Source organism: Euphorbia lathyris, chromosome 7 (assembly GCF_963576675.1).
Source record: "Euphorbia lathyris chromosome 7, ddEupLath1.1, whole genome shotgun sequence".
In the NCBI taxonomy this organism is placed as follows: domain Eukaryota; kingdom Viridiplantae; phylum Streptophyta; class Magnoliopsida; order Malpighiales; family Euphorbiaceae; genus Euphorbia; species Euphorbia lathyris.
Window position 1 is genome coordinate 43,568,132 of NC_088916.1, and position 8,785 is coordinate 43,576,916.

Consider the following 8,785-nt stretch of genomic DNA (forward strand, 5'->3'; position numbering starts at 1 on the left):
TAAACTTCAAAAACAATATGGAATTGTATCCCATCTCTAAGATTCATTCACAGGCTTTTCTTTAATGAGATACACATATTCTAATGAGATAAAAAAAACACAAAATACAAAATTCAAATTTAACAGTAAAAATCTCTTACTGTACTTTTAAAGTGCATCATAGTTTCAACATAGGTGTTCACAGTAGTTTTTTAACTAATAAATACTGAGAATCCATTTGATGAAATTTTAGCCCATAGCAGTTAAGATCTTTTCTAGTGAGATAAAATGCCATGAATCATCTGAGACCATTGTAAGTTACATAACAATTTCACCACATTTCTTGAATTTCTTGCAATTGAAATTTCATCCTCTGCAATTCACCTTTTACTCATGCCAAAGTTAGTACTACCTTACTTGTATTACTTCATATTTGGAAATGAAATTGCCAATAACAATTAACAATCTAATCATACACATTTATAAGCATTAACTTCAAAGCTTAGAAACATTGTTGAATTAAGGATAGCAACAAAGTCGAACATACATAAAGCATTTTCCATCACACAGATGAGATGAATTTTTACAATGAACCTCTTATGATTATCACTTGTATTATTAACCATTGTCTACAAACTATTTTTTCTAGAAATATCTAAAACATATCTTATCATTCTAAATATACCAAGTTACAAATCTAGTAGAACAGAAATTGAACCGCCGGAACAACGGGAAACTTAAAAATCAGGTTTACAATAAAAGGAAGAAACTTTAATTGAAGAAGCCTAATCCCAATTTTATGTTTTTAGCGTTTCCCCGTTTATGCATCGAGTAATTCGTCTCTTGCCTTTTCTGGGTTTATCTGTCTCAAATCAAAGATCATACACAGCAATATAATCAAGAAAACTATCAAAATACCATGTAGGAAAATAAAAACGCCTAAAGCTCTTACTGCCAGATCTCTATATGTCGTTCATGATCCCACTTTTTAATGGAGAGAGCGAATTATGATTCGGAGAGATTGTTGTATATAAGGATTGCAGTGAGAGTCAAGTAGTTTAACTCAGAGATTGTTGGAAGGTAAGGATGGATATGGGTTAGTTTTGCCGGAAATGTAGGTTAGATGGGTAGAGATAAAGAGATAGAGATAAAGTTTTTCTTTGAAGAAGAAATGGTAGACATAGAGTGAGTTTTCATAATACATAATAGATTTAAAAATTTAAAAATGCTTTTTCTAGGAAATGATATCTAAGTAGAAACTCCTAATTAAGCCACATCATATAAAAAATACTCTAAAATTATGCCAACTATTTTCTTTGTTCTGCATTTTATAAGTATAATAGATAGATACTAGATTAGAATTCGAACTTGAGATCATTAGTCTAAGCGACTTGACTTGAGACTCTAAACCACTCAAGTCAACTTTAATTGGTTCTAATTGATTTTTTTAAATATGAAATAAATTAAGATCATAAATATAAAATAAAATAATTTAATTTTTTTAGAAAACCAAACATATGTATTTAAATAGTACAAACTTTGGAAAAAGTAGTATAAATTTTGGTGGAATAGAAGGAATAAATTTAAAAGTCAAAGATAATAAAATATTAATTATTTTACTCTTTTAAACTTATAATGCTATAAATTCAGAAGCATTAAATATCTTTTTTTCTTCACAAATTTACATCATCACAAACTAAAAACTTAAGGTACGGCTATGTTGGATTTTGTTAGAGTTATATGATTCTTTTTAATTGTTTTATGTTGTACATTGTTCTCTTCAATCTGCTGCTCTATGTATTCAGCATGAAGATAAGAGAAAAACAAAGGAATACCCAATAGAGAAGAAATTAAATTAAACAATGTTGATTAAATGGGGAATTTGGAGTTCTCATCTCCGCTGTTGTTCAACGGATATGAGCACTGTCATCTGACAAGTTTGGTTTTATCTTGTCATTTGACAAGTTCAGTTTTGTCTTGTCATTTGACAAATTTCTTCTTTTCTTTTCAATTCTTGAATCAAAAGTTCTTTTTCCATCGATGGCATCATCAAGTAGTTACTTTGGAGAATGCATTTTAGCTAAGATGAGAGCTTTTTAAGGAAATCTCAGTCCCCAGCTAGCCAAGGACATGGCTATCAAAGAAGCTTTAAGTTGGATTAAAGCATCGCCCTAGTGAGAAAATTCAAATTCAGTCGGATTGTCTCTTTATAGTCAAAGCAATTTAGATATTGGTTTAGAAGGTCATTCGTATTTAGTTGACATTATTTCTGATTGTATTTATTTATTACGAGATTTAGATGTGTGCTTTATCTCCTTTATTAAGCATTCAGCGAATTCGACTGCCCATGCTCTAGCAAAAGCGGTCAATTATGTGTCTGTTCGGGTGAGTGGGCATGTCCACCACCATTTTTTAGCAGTATTCTTTCATCTGATTTAAGTTCATAAAACTTGGCATTATTTAAAAAAAAAATCTTTTTTTATTGTGGAAATACATTATTATGTTTATGCTTTAAGCGTAATAAATATGAATTTATAAACTAATATTGTAAAAATTATTTTATTTAGATTTCCAAAATTGGTTATTAAATTGTTAAAATAAAGGTTTAATACATTATTTACCTTTGAACTTGTCCTAAAAACTTGATTGGCCCCCGTGAACTTACATGTTGTTTCATTAGCCCCATAAACTTACTTAAAGTGTTATGATTAAGTCTCTAAATCCATAAAAATGTACAATCCAGAAAATTAATTTATTTTTTAGACTTAAAATCACAAATTAGGCCTTTATCTTTTAAGTTTTGAGTTTTTTTTTTTTTTTTTTTTTACAGATTTAGACAAATTGTATTGTATGTCATTTTAAATAAGTTCAAGGGACAAATGGATCACTGTAAGTAAGTTTAAGGGGACAATAAGTCACTTTTAACAAATGCAGGTGACTAATAGATTATTTTAAGCAAGTTGAGATAGCTAATTAGACACAGTGTAAGTTTAGGAGGCCAATCAATCTTTTTGGACAATTTCACGGAGCTTTTCATGTATTAAGCCTAAAATAAATATAGTATAGTATGATTCATCATCTCACTTCCTATGGCGATGACAATTTCCATCTCAATTATCTTAGGAAATAGGACTCGTGAGGACAATCATGCACCAAACATGTTCAAACTTGCTAGAATTTGCTAAGTCCTTCGTAGTATTGACTGGTCCTGAAGGGAGATATGTTGACTTGCTAGGTTTTGAGGCTATTCGAGCCATCACTACCTAAAAAGCATTCGCATCTTCCGACCTTATTTTCGATTATAATCTCTAGAAAAATTGTTCCAAGGATTCTTTGGTTCTACCTCGAGGTGAAGTGTCAAGATCTTCCTGGTCAGTGAGACCCTCTGTTGGTCCCTTGTGAGATAGATTCTAGTTCCAAAGAGGGGGATGAATGGAACTATTAATAAATTTAAGTCTTTATAAATTTTTTCACAATAAATTCAATAGCACAAGGTTGTTTAGAATCAGAGGCAAACTTTGTTTGCTGTATTCAATAGGAACAAAGCTTGATTTTGCTTCTGAACGTTAAACACTTAGGCTACACAACTGAGGTAGCCACTTTGTGACTTGATTAAATACACTATTGAGTACAATAGTCAGAAGTGCAAGTTATACAATTTTAAGCGTAGAAGCAAGTCATATAAATATGTCAGAAGAAAAAGGGTTAGAGAAATTGTTACATAGTGATTTATACTGGTTCGGCCTCCTGCCTACATCCAGTCACCACAGTACCTTCCTCTGAGTTTTAATCCACTGGTGAAATCTTTCCAACAGGTAAAGCATAAACCCTTATAATAGATACAAAGGCTCTGTAAAGTACCTTCCTTTACACTCAACACTCAGCTATCTTTCTTCCTCTTTTACTATCTACTTATAACTGAAGCAAACAGAAGAGCTTCTGAACTTTTCTAAGCTATTGATAGTTTTGTTTCTAACTCATAACATAATGAATGAACTTAAAGCTATTACACAAATGAATACAATGAGTGTGTATAGATTTTTGCTTTGCTTTTTGAACTTCAATAATGATTCTCTCTTGAATTCAGTGTTGATGAATGAAGCAATTGATGGGGCTTTTATAGTGACACTTTAAGGCTGATTATTTCGAAATTCAAAATATCCGTTAGAGGGAAATGACTCTTCTATCCCTTTCATCCTCTGTAGCTAATGTCCTTAGCCAATGGTTGTTCTTTTCTTTTTAGTTCTGTCTTCGAGATACCACGCTTCTGATTATTGGCAGAGGCAGTCTGACTGTCTAACCAAATGAGGCAAAGGTTCCAAGTTGACTAGGGGGACAAGCCATCTGGAGCTTTTGTTTCTTTCCTTATTTTGTGATGCATTGTCAGTTGATCAGAGTCAATGTTTGATCTTGTCTCTTGTGCCTTGATCTTCTGTCTTCTGGAATCAGTCTTTCTCTAAGCATGGCTTTGAGCTTCTAGATCCTTCCAGCTATTAGGCTGAAGTTGATCCTTGGGCCTTTGATCCATTCTTAAGGCCTTTGATTATTTCTTTCATATTTACACTTTAATTAAACATACACTTCAACAAACGCATTAGTCCAAATAAATCAACATTTAATTTTAACGTGTTATTAATTATGAGAATGTTAATTTCTTATAATATGTTTTGTCATAATCAAAATTAGTGTGGAAATTGTGTTTCAACAACCTCGACCATTTCTTCCTCCTTCTCATTTTCTCTACTTGGACATCCGACGATCTTGTTCGTCTTTAGAATTGATAAAGCCATGATTAACATCTCAATTCCACGCTTAGCACACCAAATTGATATCTCAAGTAAATTGATGATTGAGAAGGGTTCCAAGTTTCTTGTGTTGCAAGTTCGATTCCTACAAAACATATGAGTTAGCGGCCATATGAAGGAATGTCACATAAGCCTACTAATAGACTGTCATATTACTCGGGTTATGATGACAGCTTATTTATTATTACTGTCGCCTATATGGGCATTGAATGACATAAGTGAACATGATCCTCATTGGTCAACTCTTCTAAAGCTAATTTTTTGCTAATAAAATTCACATAAGTGTCAACTTCCTTCAGTAGTAGCATTCCAGTAAAAGCATCGGTTTTAAATCGATAAGGAACCTCCTCACCAAAAATCGACAATCCTATTAGAGCTACAACATCCCTCAATGTGATTGACATCAGGATAAGAGGAAGAATAAGTGAATTACATTGTGAAGGACAGAATTCTAAAGCCCCTTCAAGCACCATTTCACTAAGATGAACTTCATATTGAGTCAAATAGATGCCAGTTGCCTCCCTAATAGCTAGACCTAACACTTTCGTGTTCGTGTCTTGTCATTTTTGGGTTCGTGTTAAAAAGAGTAAACCCAAACCCAACCCAAAAACTTTCATGTAATGTGTTTATAACAATTTAGGAGGTTCGAATCATATTTGCAAGTAATAATTATAATTTTATTATATTTATTAATAAAGTGACATATAAAAACACGAGAGAATATAACGATAATTTTAAATATTCATGTCATTTCGTGTCGTTTTTGGGTTAGCTTATTGACCCTAACCCAACCCAAAAATTTGCTTGTCAGTTTCGTGTCAACCAAAAAATGACACATTACCTACTAAGTTAAATTCAAACACTAAAATTACGTGTCGATTTCGTGTCGTGTGTACTTTTTCCACCTCTTCTAATAGTTTTGTACTTGGTTTTTGGCTTTTTAATTAGTTGTTTCCATTCTTCGCCAAAATGGGGAAAAATTAAAGTTTTTACTAGTGTTAAATTGGTATGTTTTGCAATGAAGCACCAATTCTTGATCACCAAACAAAGGGAATGGAAAACAGGGAGCTTGTTTTGGTTCAACAACATGACCAAGCGTGATAACGCTATCCTGAGAGAAATAAAGAACGCAACAATAAGAATAAAACATAGTTATTTTTAACTATCTTAATTTAGTTAAAAGAAACTTAGTTTACCTCTCCTAGTCTCATCATCTTGCCCAAAACAGAATCAACAGGAATGACATTAGAATATGAATGAGTACCTGTCATTTCGAAACACAAACGAATTTAATTCATTGTTTCAGAAACATAAGTAACCAAAGTTTAAATCTTTATAGCTTGTCTGATGCGGACATCCTAACTGGGATCACTGATCACGCGCGTCTTGGCGGATCCTCAGACATCACATCCACGGAGGGTGTACCTAGGAGGGCGGATCCCAAGGACATACGAGCGGGGCGGATCTAGGAGTACACAAGGAGGCGTATCAACATCTGACCAGGGGAGGATCCTCAAGCTACTCCTGGGCGGATCTCTAGGTTTACTTCCTCCCGAAGGAATTCACCAACAACCCTGACACTCCGTACCTGTACCTTTGTACTAATTGTCGGGGCGTATCACCTATTTTACCCTTTTGTTGATAACCTTATTGTAACCCTAGTAGGGGTAGTCCCTGTCTTTTGTTATCATTAGGGGGATGTATTTAAACCCCCATTTTGTAAGGATGAAACAACTTTTATCAATCAAAATCATTCTCTTTGAGAACCTAAGGTTTATACCTTGTTTATTAAGATTCACTCCTTCTAGTTTAGCTAGAGAAGAACCTCTTTGTTGGTTTACGATTAAAACCTTCATTTATCGCTTTCAATCTGTATCAGTTGGTATCCGAGCCGATCGTTTCCTGACCCGAAACTTCTTTTGGCAATGGTTCAACCCCGACAACCGCAAGATTCCATGGAGACCAGTGACCGGAGGTATAAGGAGCTGAGGGAGCACCTCGCGGAGCAGATCCAAGCCAGCCATGAGCGGCAGAGGCAAACCGACCAACGGTTCCTGGAGCTAGCCACCTCCCTAGAAAACTTCAAACTGGAGGTTCTGGCTCTAATCCGACCCACCGCGAGAGGATCAACCCAGAGAAAGGAAGGAGTCCCTGAACAACAGCTTCCACAAATGGGTCCTAGGGATCCTGAGGTAAGAAGACCCAACTATGTCCTTATACATAATGCTGATAGTGATAGTGATGACTTTGAGGGTATTGGGGATGATGATCCCGTTAGAACTACGAGGGATGTTGGGCCTATTGACAACCGACGTGTGGATGTTGCTAGAGTATACCCAGGTCTAGGAAACTTTGATAGAGATGATGCCTTTAAGCTAAAAATAGACTTACCATCTTTTGGAGGCGAACTGGATATAGAGGGATTCTTAGACTGGTTATCGGAAGTTGAACGTTTCTTTGAGTATGCTGGGATTCCTGATGAGAGGAAAGTGAGGCTAGTGGCGTATCGCTTGAAGGGTGGCGCATCAGTTTGGTGGGATCAGATGAGGGAAGAAAGAAGAAGAGGGGGCAGAGATCCGATTAGATCTTGGCTACGGATGAAGGCGATGTTGAGGGAGCGGTTCTTACCGCCGGATTATGAGCAGTATATTTATAGCTCCTACAGGGGATGCTCTCAAGGGACCCGAAGTGTCCATGAATATACCTCAGAGTTCTTGAGGCTTTCGGCAAGGGCCAACTTATCATAAACTGAAAGCCAAAAGACCTCTAGGTATCTAGAAGGGTTGAGATACAACATCCAGGATTGTATTGGCACACAGATGGTGGTTCGGGTACAAGATGCCAGGAATTTAGCACTCAAGGCTGAATCCCAACTAACCGGGAGATCCAGGAGATCCGCCACTACTGAGTATACGCCTAGAGGAAGAGATAACATGAAGCCCTATGACAAAGGCAAGCAGGTGGCGAGTGCCAGTGGGGCCAAGATCAACAGTGTGGGAAGGGGATCTGTCGGAGATACTAGGCCGTACAAGGAAGCACCCATACCACCTAAGAGCAACAATCCGTACACGAGGCCAGCGCCTTTTAAATGTTTTCGGTGCAATGAGCCAGGCCATAGGTCCAATGAATGTCCTATGAGGAAGAGCGCCAACATGGTGGAGAGGTATGAAGATGACTATGACGAAGGGGATGAAGTGTTTTGCAAACCCTTAGGAGAAGATGAGGGTGAGGCAGATGAAGAGAGATACGCCATTCATGTGGTACGGCGTTTGTTAGTCTCCAGCCAGATAGAGGGAGATCAGAGGCACCGACTATTCAGGACCCGCTGTCTTGTGAAAGGTGGGCGATGCAACGTAATAATTGATAGTGGTAGCCAGGAGAACATTGTGAGCAGCAGCGCCGTTCGGAAATTCGGGTTGTTGGCGGAGGCGCACCCTGACCCCTACAGAGTTGGATGGATCAAGGATGTGGGTGAACTCAGAGTAACCCAGAAGTGTAAGGTCCCTATTAAGATCGGTGAATATAGGGATGAAGTCTATTGTGACGTGGTCGATATGGATGCCTGCCACCTATTATTAGGCAGACCATGGCAATTTGATAACGACGCCATCCATACCGGGAGAAGGAACACCTACAGATTTATGAAGGATGGGGTGAAGTTCGTACTTACGCCAATGATGAGTGAACCAAAGGCCGATGAGAAGTCTACCTTGGTGGTCTGCCCCACACACAAATCGTTCGTTAGCGAATGTGAGGAGAGCCAGATGGTGTATGTTGTAATGGTGAAGGCGAATCACGAGTCATCCAAAAGGGGCGAAAGGGAGATGCCGAATGAAATGACCCGCCTACTTGGCGAATATCAAGATCTGTTCCCTGAAGGGCTGCCAAGTGGGTTACCACCTTTGAGGGACATCCAACATCATATCGATCTTGTGCCCGGGGCTAGTTTACCAAGCCTTCCCCATTATCGAATGAGTCCAAAGGAAAATGACATCATGAGG

The 8,785-nt window shown here is 37.1% G+C and overlaps 1 long non-coding RNA gene across 1 annotated transcript; it reads right to left on the reverse strand.

Annotated features, from left to right (window-relative positions):
* Positions 1-431: 431 nt before the first annotated feature.
* LOC136200925 (uncharacterized) lies at positions 432-1,303 on the reverse strand. Its single transcript, XR_010673608.1, has 2 exons — positions 932-1,303; positions 432-841 (listed from the first exon to the last, which is right to left on the reverse strand). It is a non-coding gene; the product is annotated as an uncharacterized lncRNA (long non-coding RNA).
* Positions 1,304-8,785: the final 7,482 nt, after the last annotated feature.